The sequence below is a fragment of the Seriola aureovittata genome, chromosome 23 (assembly GCF_021018895.1).
Source record: "Seriola aureovittata isolate HTS-2021-v1 ecotype China chromosome 23, ASM2101889v1, whole genome shotgun sequence".
In the NCBI taxonomy this organism is placed as follows: domain Eukaryota; kingdom Metazoa; phylum Chordata; class Actinopteri; order Carangiformes; family Carangidae; genus Seriola; species Seriola aureovittata.
The window spans coordinates 15,054,965-15,071,385 of record NC_079386.1 but is presented as its reverse complement, the minus strand read 5'-3'; the positions used below and the strand labels follow the sequence as shown (position 1 = coordinate 15,071,385).

General features: G+C 40.5%; 1 protein-coding gene across 7 annotated transcripts in view; it reads right to left on the bottom strand.

Annotated features, from left to right (window-relative positions):
- Nucleotides 1-16,421, bottom strand: part of si:ch211-200p22.4 (phosphatidylinositol-binding clathrin assembly protein) — a 74,703-nt gene that overhangs the window by 56,313 nt on the left and 1,969 nt on the right. The gene's annotated exons all lie outside the window — the stretch shown is intronic.

The following is a 16,421-nucleotide window of genomic DNA, read 5'->3' as shown; positions in this document are numbered from 1 at the left end:
TAACAGACCTCATGTTTTTTCATTAGGTCTGGAGGGGTGTGATAGAGAGAACTAAGAGAAGGACTGATTAGGTCTGCAGGGACGCTTGTGCACGAGTGTGTATGTGTGCAAGTGATAATGTAAAGAGGGTACATGTGCTGACTTAATCAGGCAGAGTGGAAAGCATTAGATGCCACTGATCCTGGACCAGGGAGAGAAAAGGGGAAGGCGAGGTAATTGAGGCAAACATATGGCAGAGAAAAAGAACAGGAGGGTAAAGGGGTAAAGAGAAGGAGACAGAAGGAGAAAGAAAGAGGTGGGCGAGAGAATGACGAGAAAGAGGGAACAGCAGATAAAATGGGAGGAAAAGACGAGTTACTAAGAAAGGAAGAAGGGAATAAGAGATAGACAAACGAGAGGGTATAATGAGACATGAGAGACATGAGTGTCTCGTCATCCAGACAATTTGCAGGAATCCACACACAGCTCAACAAGCCTCCTCGCCTCGCTTTATATCCCTCCTCTGTCCTGAGGTGGTCCACAACACAAACAGGTCTGGGGATGTTTTTTTTCCCCAGCACACCCTGTGCAATTATTCTGACGACAAATGGAAAAATACACATGTTTCAGCTTAACTTCCAAAACTGACTAACACCTCATCATCCTGCGAGCAATTACCTGCCCAACAGCTGCACGAGGAACTTGACCTGGCTAATTGGCGCCGACACATTACAAGATAGTGAAACAACGGAGAAGTGAAGTGCTCGGCGTGGGAGAAAAAAAAAAAGTATAACGTGATGTCAAAAGTCTGAACTCGCTACATGTGCACTTTAAGCGCTGGAGTCGAGGGGTCTAAGTAGGAGCTTGGTGGGAGCTTGAATGTACTGTATGGATATAATTGGCCTACTCTGCGTGGAGAGATCTCGTTACGCCGTCTCCTTCTGCGATAACCTAATGACACCCGAGTGGAGAATTAGTGGCACCAACTGTTAATCTCAGTGCATGTGGTGGATGGAAACGTGCATTTATTAACATTATCTTTGGGAATTTGGTTAAAATTTACACTAAATTTGGATAAAAACTACTCATGATAGTCTAATCAGGATTGATTAATTTTAGTGGCCCATTTTTTAAAGCTCAGAAATTTTCAGTTATGATTCCTACATTTCATTTGGTTCGTGTTAATATACAGTTGGTTGATTTGTAGTTTCACATTTTGGGAAATAAGTTTATTGGCTTTTTTTTTTGCTGGGAGTTAGGTGGGAAGATTGATACCTCACATGTCTGCATGCTAAATATGAAGCTAAAGCCAGAACTCGGCTAGCTTAGCTTAGCATAAAAACTGGAAAGTTCTTCTCATATGTGGGGATTTGATGCTTTTCTTTGTCATACATGATGGTTAACTGAATATCTTTGAGTTTTAAACTCACCACACAAAATGGTTGGATTTTTAACCATTTCCTGACATTTTACAGACTAAACGATCAATTGAAAAAATAATCTGTAGATGAATACATAGAGAAAATTGCAACAATCAGTTGATTAATGGTTTAGTCCATAGTCTAAAGAAAACTAATCAGCATAATAAATATCTAGTTTTCCTTCCTTCCATCTGTAGGCCTTCTTCTCTCCCTTATATTTCCTCATCTGTTAATCGGCCACCTCTGGAGGATAGTTGCTGCTTTATACAAGAAATCAGCAGTGTGACTACCGAACTAAAACACCCACATAGACACATGTGGGAGGAACGACTGCTGAGCAAATATGATCTCATTCCCCACAGTGACCTTCTCTGTTCCCGTCGGATCTGAGCTCCATTGTTACTGGTCATCTGTTGACCTCTGTGGCCTTTGATTGAACCACAATAGACCGGAGACTTCCTGGTACCGAGGGACCAGTGTGACAGCTGGAGAAACCAGACTGATGAGAAAGTGTGATCTTGTGTGAGCAATTCAATAAACCAAGACAGCTATTTATCAATTTGCATATACACGATTGCTGCGTATGTGAGGTTATTTTGTCAGCTGTGCGAGTAAGCATCTGCAAACCTGAACTTGAGTTACTGCCCGTTTGTGTGTTTGTGAGTTCGAGTGTGTGTGTGTGTGTGTGTGTGTGTGTGTGTGTGTGTGTGTGTGTGTGTGAGTGAGAGAGAGAGAGAAAGAGAGAGAGAGAAAGCAGGTGGTCAGATCAAGCAGAGGAAGAAGTGCAGGGAGGAGGAGACAGAGATCACATCTGGCCCAGCTGGCTACCTTCTATCTGTGCTCTCCTCTCGTCTCTTCATCCACCTTTAAGCCCCCCCCCCTCATATCCACCTGCTCCCAGGCAATACACACTCACATACACGCACACAAACTCCTGATTCTCTATCCTCTTTTATCTCCTTCTTCATCTCCTCTGATCTGCAGACAAACTTGCCTCCTGTCCCTGACTCTATTTTCCATGTCTCTGTTTGGTGGATGTTTGCAATTTTTGTGCTACTACTAAAACATGTTCACTAATTACCTGCATTTCCTCTTTCTGGTTGTCACTTTAAACTTCCTCCTTCTCTTCCCTTTTCTCTCTATCTCCTTTATTTAATCCACTTCAGCCACACAGGATCAACTGCTGTGTTTGAAGACGACACAACAATGCCAGAAACAGCTAGAATCCCAACAATCCTCAAGTGTTAACTGCAGTTTCCTCTACGATCTACACCACAAAAAGTCATTATTACTATTGATGAAAACCACCATGAATGTTCAGCAGATTCTCTCCCAGTCGAAGTCAGTTTTAATTTGCTGCTATTTTGACAGTGAGGTTAAGTACAGGGATTTTAATGATTGATTAACCACTTTTAAGAATCTGATCAGTCAAGAATGTATTAACGCTGGTTAATAAGCAATGTTGGCACATTATTTCTACCAGCTGTCCGACAATGTTTGTTTTTATTTATGTCCTCAAAAAAATCCATGTTGTGCAAATGTATTATGTTTAATTTGTTGTGCCATTTATTGAATAACCACAGGGTGAGCAGGAGCAGAGGCATCACCATTACTGTTATATTTATGATTCAAATACCTTGTGCAAAAATAATATTGTTCACAAAGGAAAAGCATGTATTTTTGTATAATACAAGCTTTATGCATTTATAAATCTTTTTTTTTTTTTACCATAATGTGTCCAATACTTGTTTGGAAATTGCTTAAAATTTCAAACCCTCGTAAAGTGACACCAAAAAAGTGCCTAATATCTGCCGTAAAGATAAATTCAGACAGGTGCTGATATTGTTTTTAAAGCTGGCATCAGTTGATATTGACTCCAGCATGTCACTATCATTGGAGTGGGTTTCACAATGAGTGTCGAGACAAAGATTCGGAAAGTGGGATTTAGATAATTCAACAAAGCCTCCTGGTGGGATAGAACCCGGGGAGGATTAACCCTAAATAACAGACCCGCAATCAGCTTCTCAATCCTATCTTAAGATCTTTTAAAACCTTGGTCAGACATGAAGGGACATCAGTGCCTTGCTTTGTGCGCTTGATACAGTCCAGCCTGTCCGCAGTTAAGTCCCTTCTGGGACCACCAAGGGCAGGTCATGTTAACATATCTGGAATTCCTAGAGGGGAGGCTATGTAGAGAATCTATCTATGAATCTTGACACAGCTCTCAGTCCAAATACTTTTGAAGGGACACATGACTGCGGATGTTATCACTGAACTTGTGACCTTCCTGAAAAAGATGCTATTATTACCATCCACTGATAAGGACGCGCAAGTAGTTTCTACAACCAGAGATTACACATCGGCAACAACCACAAACCAAGAGTTCAGGTTTGCGCACAGTCCGTTAATTTTTTCAGCCCATCCCTCTCAAAGACATCACTTAGGTTTACTACGAGATACCCAGAGCCAGCTCGCCACCTACAAGTAGTCTGTAAAACTGCGACATTTACTTGTGACTCAAGACAGCTACTGTAGCAAACTATAAATTAGGTTAGGACACTGTTAGACTGTGAAAAACCTTTTTGCGCACCTTGTAATAACTGTATTTTCATAATTTCACAAATCTTGAAAGCAAAAGTTTGAATAAATTGAATTAATTTGACATATGCCGCAGCCCTAATCTGAATATTAACTGTTAGTTGCAATCCTAGTCACAACAGATATCACGTGAAGAGTCTATTACATTGTGTGTATATATATGTGCAGTATGTTGACATAACAGCCTACAGAGAACATTTTGTCCAATTACGACATTTCCCAGATCTAGAAAACACATTTCCAAACCTTTTCCAACCTTTACTAACCCTGCGTGACGATTGATGAACTGATACAGAACTCCCAACCAATAAAAGTCCTTAGAGATCTCATGGGAAATTTGTCTTTCTGCTTCCCTGTTACCAAGCAGGTCAGAGGTCAAACACACTACAGAACACCTCTCTTGCTGGTACTTCAAAAACTCAAGGACATTTCCGCAGGAAGGCTTGAATGTTGCTCATCCAGTTGAAGGACGATATTTCAAACTACTCAGCCACCCTGCAGTTCCAGTCACTCCACAGGGAACTGAGATTACCAAGGTTTAACAACACTGCTAACTGAACAAGGGTACCGCCGCAGAGTTGACTGACCTTCATTCAAAATCTGCACAGGTACTGAGTAACGTACACACTAACAGACAACGCACAGATGAAAAGCCAGACACAGAAGTGCAGCCCCAATCTGTTAAAGATTAACGCTCAGCAGTATCAGCACCTTGTCTGGTATGTACTAGTTATCTCCTCTCTCCTCTGTCTGTCTCTCCGCAAGGGACTGCAGAAATGGTTTGCCTTAAAGAGGATTCCCTGTTCACCCCTCCCTCCTTCTTTATTCCCCTCTCAAATCCCCCTGATAAGAAGAGGCGAGAGGTGTGAAGAATTGTAAGAGAATTGCTAAATTTGAGAAAGCATCTTTTCTCGTCTTTTTTGGTTTCACAATCACAGTAAGCCAGCATTTTTTTTTTTAAACCTCTAACAGCGGCTTTTGTAAATATGATATAAACAGTGGATGAATATGAAAATGCCATGGTCTTGTTTTGTAGCGTTGACGGGGGGAAACCAAACATTTCCCACATCCTCGCAGCCTATCTGAAGCCTTCAACACTGTCTATGATTCTATTCTTGACTGCCAATACAGTCAATCACACAACACAGGTTACATCTGTATTTATGTTTATGCTGTCGGATGACTTCCCAAGAATAAAATGCTGATTTTAGTAAAGTGCAGCAAGAGCAGCGGGAGTTTCTGTTTGCTTTGGTTTACATGTAGCATTCATGATCCATTTTACAGTTTTCTTTTTTGGAAAAATATCAATGGCAATAGCTAAAATGTATTTTTTTATGTTAAAAGACAAAACATGTTATCATGAGCTGTGTCCCAATTCAGGTGCTGCATCTTCCAGAGGCTGCATTTCATTTCAAAAGTTATGCGTTGTCAAAGTTGCTAGGCGACAGGAGAGTGAAGAATTTTTTGAAACTGACCCAAAAAGTGGACAGAAAAAAAAAATCACTTTACACATAGCAATTATGTTTATCTTTCTATCCACCTTAGTGCAGTCTTGGCCTGTTGCTGTGTCTGTGTCGTAAGACGACTTTAGACCATTAAAAGTGATTTGATTGAGTGTCTAAGTGCAACAGCAGAGGGACTGCACTTCACCTTGGTTCACAGGCTGAATTAATGAGCCTTGATCAAATCAGTATTTTATTCTTGTAGTTGATCTGCCAGTTGTTTGCAAACAGAAAAAAAAAAAACATATGTCAAAGACAACTGCTGAACTGCATATTCAGCTCTGTTAAAACAAAGTGAGACAGACATAGATTGTATCTGTCTCACCAAGAGCGGGGAAGGAACAAGTTTACACGATGGTGTATAAAAATCTACACCTGTAGTTAAGAGGGGATCTGTGCTTACATTCTTATGTTACTTTACACATGAAAGAATCATCCCAAGCAGTAAGGAAGATGGGCTTTAAACTGGGAATGGAAAAACAGCACTGGTATCAGATCAGTGCTGGGTATCTGCCAAAACTCTTGAGTTTTGGCATCAGAATCTGTAAACAGAGAGAAAAAGGGAGATCAGTGCAGGAGTTCGGTGGCAGACCGGGAGGAAACATGGGAGGAGGGATGAGATGATGAGCCAGGAAGTAAGGGAGACGGAGAAACAGAGAGAGAGGGGGGAAAAAATTAAAAGGAGGGTAGAAGGGTAGAAAGGAGTCACTAAAAGTTGGTCTATTAATAGACTAGCCCTGGTTCCATAGCTTTAATTCTCCCCTTGAGGTCTTAAATAAGAGCAATGTCTCCTCTTTTGTGTGTCCCTGTCTCTTTTAGACACACACAGAGCAAGACAGAGACAGTGGGAAAAAGAGATGGAGACAAACTCCCTCTCTTCTCCAACTGCACTGTTTTCATGAGGGGATTCGGGAAATCTTGTCAAGTGTATAGGATTGAAGTCTCTGCATGCACGTCTCAGAGAGTGTGTCTCTGCGTGAATGTCTTGAGGGAGCGTCTACTGATTTCTGTCAGGAGAAGAGAGTGACACCGACAGAGAGAACGGCAGGCAGACAGACGTACATGCACACAGGTAGAGTATGGGAAGAAAAACAAGCAGTTGAACCCAGCCAAAGGCTCCTGAGAGAACACAGCTAAAAATAAGCCGACATCAGAACGGGACGGGAACACAAGCACTGAATGTTCCCAAACACACGCACACAAACGCACACACACAGACAAAGCCTATTTAAAACCATGTGCTATCATTACCTAATACACTAAATGTGTTTAATAACTGTGCAGTGTTCCCCCTGTATAGCTGGATTTGTGTAGGCGAAGGGACAGCAAGATTTCCCTTGAGGAGGACACTTAACACAACCAGTCCAGTGAAGTTTCCCTGGATAAATAAAAGTTAAATAAATCAAACAGCCTAATTCTTAGTATGCTGATGATTGCGCCTCCAGATGCTAAATAATAAATAACAGTCCTACAAGCACACTGGTGTGTTAGCCCACTTGCAGTAATTTACAGCATAAATTAGCAAAGACCTAGCTTGAAGCTTATTTTATCATTATTGTTAATGCTCAGAATAAAACAAGATGTATGGTTAATGCACAGGAGAGAATTCCATATAAATAATAACTGCTAATGATTCAACCTTGACATATTTAAAAATGTCTGCTTTGAAGGACAAAAAAAAATATTTTTTTAATTTGATGACGGGGGATAATTAAATGATTTAGAGACGAGGAGTTTGATGAAATGGGTTTCCATTTGTTGAGTTCTGGCAGCTGGAGCAGCAGAACAAGTGGAAAACACAAGCTTTTAAAGTTGTTGCGGTGAATGTGTTAGCGAATAATTGCGTATTTACACAGAGCAACATTAACATTCATTCACAGTCATGTTTCTGGCCAACTGAAGATTGCAAGTCCAACTTTACATTTCCTTTTATCTCACCAAATCCTGGAAAAAAAAAAAAAAAAAAAAAAAAAAAATCTAGGTCTGTAGCTGCCAAATGCTTCAGTATGTTCACTAGCTATTTGCGAACTTCGTCAAGTCTGCCAGTTGGTGCTAGGTGGTTTTATCAAAGCTTTTTCAACTGAAGACAGATGCCTGCTACAGCTGGAATATGTTTAATTGAGAGTGAACCAATTAAAACACATTAAAGTTGCAGAAAACCAAAACAATGAGCTCAAAGAGTGTCAAAAACACCCCGCATAGCTGTGAGAAACTCCAGAGCTGTGTGATTATCCTATGGGGGTTCATCACTTTGAATGACCCCTTTCACATTACACACAGTCATTTGATCCAAGTGTAATACAAAATATAGATTATTGCAGCTTTAATGTCTAATTTCCTGATGACACATTAGAGAAGTATGTCTGACTGACCACATTAAACCTGATGCACGGTGTTAAGTTGTTGTTTGCTCATCAATATTGACTTCTAAGGAACATTTACAATTCAGGTATACTGTATAAAAGTGCATATTCACCTTATTTGTGGTGTATGTTAAGTGACAAGTAGTACAGCTGAGGGATAAGAAATGGATTTTTGGTGTAAGTAGCTGAAGATGTGGTTCAACTTGATTATTTTCACAATAACAAATGAGAACAAGAAGGGAAAATGAGTGCGAGAGAAAATTAATTACATTGAGACTTTCTGCAATAACATGATTAATGTAATGAAATAGTGCCGGCCAATTTAAAGCCAACTAAGGCTAAAAGTAATGTGGCAAATATTTTATAGATGGTGAATTATGTATGACACCCTTAATAAAAAGCAGACCATTACTGCAGACTCTGTTCATACAAGCTACTGTTGAATGCGCTTGCAAGTGAACTGAGTGATGATATTTGTGCACTCAATCACGACTTGAGCATGTGTGCAGTGGATATTACATATTCACTGACTTTGTAGCTTGTAGCATGTTTGCAACTGATTCCAAATACACTTACAGAGAATGAAGCACTCTCTGGAGAAGCAGACACCACAATGTAATTTCTTCCTCTTCCCATACACACACACGCGCACACACACACAGTCTCACACACTCAACACATGCATTCCCCCTGGGCTTCACTTGAAACATGCATATCCAGACAGTCAGCAGTAAGTCCTTTTCCTGCCTGGTAGTCTAAACTGTCCCTATCTCTGCTCTGCAGCCAGGGAGGGGCTGTCCCGCATTGTTTAGATAGCATTAGACTCACCTACAATCACTTAAGACAGAGACACCCCCACCATGTTCCTAACCAGCTACACCCTGCAGTAGGTCTATCAGGGCTGGAATCAATGCAACACAAATAGCAGGAAGTAAGCTGCACTATTTGTATCCTCAAATGTCCTTAAACTACATTTAAACCTTTTCAATTCCCCAACTGTTTTCTCTAGTGGTGTTCAGTCGATGGCAATAAATCACTCCATGTGTGTACACGGTGTAATGAAAGAAAAGAATAGTTGAGAATAGAAAGGCACAAAGTGACAGCATGCAAAGGAAAACACTAATTATGGGGAAAATTACACATTCAACAGCAAACACAACACTTTTTGTGTAAAGAAAAATAAACTATAAAAGATACTGAAGCTATTGTGCATAATTTTCAATTTTTCCAAAAGAGGACAAAACTGTTTTTGGACATAGTTGTGGAAACGGTGTCCAAACTTCAGGATGAAGCTCGTCAGAGCCCTGTTTAGCCTACAAACAAACTGTTGTTTTTTTCCCGCTTTTTCAGCAGAAGACGTCTGTCCATTTCCAAAATTTATCATTGGGGAGAACCCTTTGTGCTGTTAAGTTTGTATTCCTCTTGGAATACTGGCAAGTTAGGTTTAACAAGCTTGCAAAGCCAATTCGCATGGCTCGCTAACATTTGCACTGATTCCTACAGGATGTAAATTTTTATTCATGTGAAATTAACACCTGCTGAGTCATTGGTAGCTCCAGCACACTCTGTGTTGTGTTCGTTTGACATTATAAGGAATGGAGTTCCCAGCTTTAAACTGCCTGTGTGGCCACTGAAATGTAGGTATTTTTAGTGCCCGCCAACCGAAATATTGCACTTTATACCTCCAGTTATTTGAAGAGATGTTACAGGTAATTCTTAAATCTTAATTGTGACTTGTGTAACACATATGAAGGGAAATGTTTGTATAGCAACTGTGAAATAATCCCAGAAATACCAAATCCATGTACACAAACACACCCACATTTAACACACAAACAAAAATGTATGTACACATCCACGCTGAACAGATCTGTAAAGGTGACCCATGAGCTCCTATCTGAAATAGAGCTGTAAAGTTTGAATGGGTACGAACTCACTGGAGGCTAAAACACAAACCACATAAACCTGAGCTCAATAACCTACTGTACACACACGTCTCTCTCCGTCTACTGAACTAACCCACAATGTAGCCCACACAGAGCCACTCTAAGTGTTGGTGTGGAGAACTACTCCAGCAACACATCAATTTGTCATGTAAGTGTAACCTAGTTTTAAGGTTTGGCTGAAAATGGCTTAACATAATATGATGTCAAAGGACATGTGGTACCAGCAGCTCAGCCAGCTGATAAAACTGATGTGGCATGTTGTATTAAGGTGCCATGACTTCTGCTGCTACTGAGTAGAAAAGCCTGAATCTTAACCTCTAAATAGCAGAATAGTCTGACTAAGCAGCTGAGTCAAAAAAAAAAAGAAGCTGTGGTTAAGTCTCCTGTGGAAAATGGCATGTAGGGTGGTCTAAAAGTTCCTGACCAGGTCAGGACAGCGTACCAGCCAAATGGTCAGTTCGTCTTTGGCTGGAAAGTACCTGGCACTTTGGTCATCTGCAACTTTTGGAGGTCTTAATATTGAATGAAATACAAAAACTATGAGCAAGTAAGGGTCCACATGATGTAAGTATTGTGATCTGCCTATGTTCGCAAAGACTGTGCCTACAAATATGAGTTCATATATGCATAAATGTCCACTGTCCCTGTCCACATCCGTTATCTGGCTTTAGTTGTGTTAAATTTAGCCCTACAAGCAATGGACACGGACAGTGCGTCTAGCAACTGCCAACAAAGCAGGCAAAGAGGTCAAAAACATGTCAAATGTTTCCTGGCAACAAAATATGTCAATGTAATGACTCGACAACATAGAGGCAACTCCACAAACACTGCTGCCTATTAGAGACACAACAAAAATTTATAATTGGAATTCTTTAGAGATGATTCTTTAGGGAACCCAACCGGGAATATCACTTTTAACCTTTCCATGTCCTCTAAGAGGTCAAAGGTCAAGTGCTCAGTTGAAAGATGTCTCTTTTGACTGACTGTTTTTCAAAGGTTCTGCAACAGGAAGGATGGCCGCAAACATTTTGCATTCATTTTACTGACTACAATGCTGCTGTAGTAAGTCTAGAGTATCCTTGATTAACTAGTGCAACCACCAACCACATCCAAAAGCAAAAGTGTTTTTACTTTTTCCAAATGGCCACATTCAAAGGTTGGGTAAGACACAATAATATCATATAAATTAACAGTATAAAACCAGTAGAGTTGAGAAGTGGGAGGAAATATTACAGGCAACCATGAGTTCCTGAAGCAAACGTCCCATTGGTTTTTCCGATATACAATGTTGACTCAAACTTGACTCACAGTTGGAACTCTCTTGATTCAGTCATCAGTGAAGAAAATTAACACATAAGTTACAAAATATCTGGTTAACCACAGGGTAAGTATGACTCCCAAGGTGCATTTCGACAAGAACCATCCAATCACCAAATTGCAGCTTTAATCAATTCATTTTTAAATTCAGTGTCAGTTTTAATAAAGTTCAGCAACTATGGCTCAACTGCAATGACAAAATGTTTTAATTCCCTATTGATTCAATTCATACATCTGACTTGCCTCTTCTCCATAGTAACTGCACCCAAGGCTCATGGGTATTACAGAATTAAGTATCTGCCATGCCAAATTTCAGATGTAACACGATTTCTCAGAAACTTAGCTGAAATAATTACAACGGGTCGCCATTAACAAAAACCTTTTGGGTCATTACGTTATCTGGGATACCATCGTGTTTCTGCGTGTAGTAACACTGAGGATATTAATAAAAGAAAGAAATGGAAATGGAAATACAGAATGGGGAAAAAGACTTCCATAAACAGCAGCACCTCTCACTTCAACACTCTATTACTTAGTCAGATTCCTGCTTGAATGACTTTTGTAATACTTCAGAGGAAAAGGTCTTCTTCTGGATTTTTTTTTTCTGAATCATCCTGTCGTGGTTGGTTTCCCTTCAACCTCTCATCTTTCCCTTTCCTCTCATTCACTCCTTTGAAGACAATGAAGTACACATTTTGGACAGAAGAAGACGAAGGGTTTGGAGGAGGGGTGAAGAAGGCCATCAACAGTACATCAAGCCTAAAAAACAATCCCTGAACAAAGCAGTGGTGGAACTACTGCATCACTTTATTAGCCACTTAAATCAATTCATTCACACCTCCATTTATGTGCCTCCAATGACTCTCACATGACTACCAAGTGCTTCTCATGTGATGGCAAGGTGTGAATCTCTCACAGAGGTTAAGTGCTAGGGAAACTTCCCACCAGTCATTCAGTAAAGAAGTTAAATGGCAAGAGGGTAAAGTAATTCTTCCAGGTGTCTTGTGTTTACGATTATTAGATATTCCACTAGCAGGATTACTTCACTACTTCTAAGAAACGCTCAACAAACACCCAGTTCAAGCGCATGAACAAATGCTGTTAAAACGGCACCATTACTGCGCCTGCAGCCGATTTCACTATCCAACTGGAGTCCCTTTAACACAAGCCAGTTGGCTGGTTTGCTGCCATGACAACAGAGTGCCAGTGAAGGGGAAACTAGACTTAAGTTTAAATGTCACAACTTCTCTCTCACATCTGTAAGATGGCGAAACAATCAGCGTTTCAATGATGCCAAAGTGGAAAGAAGTGGCCTCCAAGTGCGCATGCCTGCGTGCCATGGCAATCACTTAGCTGCTTATAGAGGATGGATTAAACACACAACATCTCTCACTTTGACAAACTGCGAGCAGGTGCACATGCAGACACAGACATATTCCAACACTGTTTGACCTTCCCTCATTGATTTTTATGATAATAATCTCCATAAATAGACGGGCTTCTCACAATTGATGGGAAGCTCTCGTCATTTTTGCCACTGACTCACAAGCCCGGGTTAATTGAGGTGGACAGTCCCAATCATGACACTAAATGGCTTTAAAACGGCACTTATTTTCGGCAGTGGTGCGTGAATGTCACGGCCGCAAGAGCTAACAGCAGCCCCCATCCCCTTGCACACTCACTGCTGGCACCACTGCCAGGGTTATTCGGTTATTGGGTCTAGATGCAAATACGGCAGTGAAATCATTCACAGCCTGCTGTCAGACAGTCACAGCTGCTTGCAATGAATTTGTGCCGGGGGGGGGGGGGGCGAAAGAGAACGATGGTTGTGTGTGTTTATGTGAGTGTGTATTAGGGATAGGGGCTCTGACTTTATGATGAATAGATATTTTAAGAAAAACAAATAGCAACAACATAATTGAACCATGGTTTTTAGCATCATAGCCATAGTCAGGTTCCCGTAGGTTTCTTCGTGACTCTTGATAAACGGCTCTGCAGGTATAAAATTCACTAACTGGTGGACTTGTTAGGTGACTCACATGCTAGTTGGCCGGCAGGCTGGCAGGCTGAGCTGCCAACTGCCCCCTTGCCTTCCTAGGCCCTGTTCAGAGCTCTAGCATCTTGCTTCCAGATGTAGCTAGACGGTGCCAATATTCAGTTGAATTGGACTGCAGTTTGTTCCTGGCTTCTGAATGCATCTTAAATGTGTCTCGAGTAACAACTTCTGATTAGATTTCACCTCTCTTCATCATATTTGACGCGTGACGACAAGTTTACACTCAGACATACTGTTGCAGACTATGGCAGTTATCAGGTGACTCACCTTGGGAGCAGATGTCAAAACCTTCTAAGGATTACAGCATTTGGCAGAGGAAAATTAACTTTACACCATGACTACTGAAAATTCTTGATTCGGATTGGCTGAAAGGTGTGGACTGACCATGACACAGGTGTTTGTTTGAAGTACTAAATGAATGCTGTAGTATTGAACTGTAGGTAAAGACAGAGTGAGAATTAGCTAAAGATTGTGGAGCTATGGTTATTTGTGTAACCACCACAGACAACAGTAACAAAAATTATAAAAAACTTAAAGCTCAGATGTTTTTAAACTAAATTTGCATGAATCCAGACGCAGGATCCAGAGCAACACTTTGCATCAATTGGTTCTTCACATTCACATCATCCATTAAAATCATGGAACATACAACCTGTTGAGTATTATCCCTTAATATGTTCTACTGATTAGGAGGTTTGTTGTCCTTTATACGCTTTAAGTTGACCATTCAGTCAAGGACATACTTCCCACATTAGCAGCTTTTACATCACTTAGTGATATAGGTGCATTACATTCCCTATATAAACTTTAGTGGAACAATCAAACATCATTTTTAACCCATCATTTTATTCAGCAGTGGCTTATATTTTTTAAATGTAGTTTTTAGATCTCACTGATGTCTTTTGCTAAACCAGTGTTTAAGTCTTATATTTCCATAGACTGGGCCACTCTGCTGAGCTTTTCTTCTTTGCTGGACCTTCATTTAAGTCTGCTGCCCTCATTGAGGTGGTCCAGGAAAGTCTGTGGAAAATGTTCGACTTAAATGTTCATTTTGGCCTGGAGGAAATATTCTTCTGGACGGACTGAAGATATCAGCAAGATCATGAAAATACAACCAGCTGTTCAATAACAGGTAATTTTTTCCACCCTAAGATTTGAATTTAAGTTTAAGCCAGTGAAAGATTTTACTTCTTGCAACAGAGAGGACACCTGTAAGATTACAATACCTCTGAAGAACTGTTGAATAACAGGTAAAATTAACATTTTGATGAGAGCTGCAACAATCAGTCAATCAACAGAATATTAATCAGAAACTATTTTAATAATCGCTTTAACATTCTCTGGTTTCAGCTTCCTATATGAGAAGAATTGCTGCTTTTCTTGTGAACTGAATATCTTTGGCCTTTCAACTTTCAGTCGAACAAAACAAGAAATTTGAACTTGTCACCTTGAATTCTGGGAAGTTGCAATGGACATTTTTTTGTTCACCTTAAATGAGTAAATGATTAATCCAAAAAAAAAAAAAAACAGTAAAATCAATGATGAGAACAAACATTTGTTCAGCCCTAGTTTTGAGTATTGCACTAAGGTGCTGTGGTCGTAGACAGGGCTAATGACACATTAGAATTTTGGGCTTTATGACTGACAAGTATGAATAGGGCTGACTGAATGGCTGGCGAACTACCTTACCTGGCTGCCTGTGTTCATTACTTTATAGGATGGTTGGATAAGCTGGCTGGCTAGCTGACGGAGTAATGATCGAACACACAGCCAGCCTGCCAGCCTCTCTGGCTTGCTAACCGACTCACAAATTGACTACCTGCCTGGCGGAATGACGACGTAACCTATAACCTGCCTTTATTCCTTCCCGCTGCCCTGTCCCCTTCTTCATGCTACCAACAACACAATGAAACTGACAGCCTGACAACCCTGGATTTTTACCTTCATGGTAAAAATCTTCAAACGGGCAAAAGAACATGGCAATCAGGTCTTCATGCAATGCAGCACTCACTGTCTGTTCCCCCTACGGCACTGAGGTTGTTGCTCTCACAAAGAAATCAATATCCCACAATGATTAAGCTCGACGTGGCGTATTGGCTGTAAAGGTCTGGCCAAGTTCACAAAGGAGCGGAGACAATACACGACTTTTGTTGAACGTCAGCAGCTGAGTGTTGTGAGCGAGGAGGAGTTGACGGATGCGAGGCAGCTGAGCTGAGGCATCGATCAAACATCTGCATCTCATGCCGACAAAGCCGGTTCCCGGAAACAGAACTTCAGCACATTTAGTCCCAGGCATGTCTAACACAAGCACCAGCATTATGCATAGACCCTTGTGTGACTCATTCTTTCTTTTTTTAAAGTATTAATTCTTTCATTCATTCGTTCTTTTGTGTGTGTTTGTCTCACTTGCATCACTGCCACCTTCAACATGACTCACTTTCATTTCAGTGGGCTTTGCTGGCAACACAACACAATAATCCACTCTTCATTACAAAATCAATATGTGAAAAGACGATCAGGATACAGCTGACTAAAAAGAAGAAAAAAATAATCAAACCTAGAAGGATATTGGGTGTATGTACCTCTGCTGAACATGTTGTGCAAGAGGTTTCTCCAAAAAAATAAAAGGCCACCAAAGCCGCCTTATGAGAAAATCTGATGCTTGTGCGATTGTTTTCGCACATCATCTGTGAGATTTATTATCTTTTTGTCTCTTTCATGAAAGACCCGTTTTCTGTTGCTTTTGTCTCTCGTTTTTTTTTTTTTTTTTCTATCCGTCTGTGCCTTGAAGTCTGAACAACAAGAACCTGCTGTAAGAGTTTTGTAACTGAGCCATACCCGGTGGCACAAGATGTTATTAATGGAAGATGAATGAATGAATTGTCAAGGAAACAGCTGATGGTTACAGGCCCATGAGGAAGTTTCTTTTTCTTTGTTCCATTTTAACATAAATTGAATTAGTGGTGAAATGATGCTTAATGGACAACTCGATCAACACAGTTAATAATCATAGTCATCAACCAAACGTCAATCTCAAATGTGAGGGTTTCCCGTTTTTCACTCTAAACTCTTTGGGTTTTAGACTGTTATCCTGCCAAATGCTCTCTGTTTCCACGTCCTGAAATGTGAGGATTTGAAGCTTGTCTTTGTCGTAAATGATATTAAGCTGAGTGAGTCCCTTTGGTTGAATAAAACAAGTCGTTTGGAGACATCACCTTGAGTCTGGGACATTGTGACTG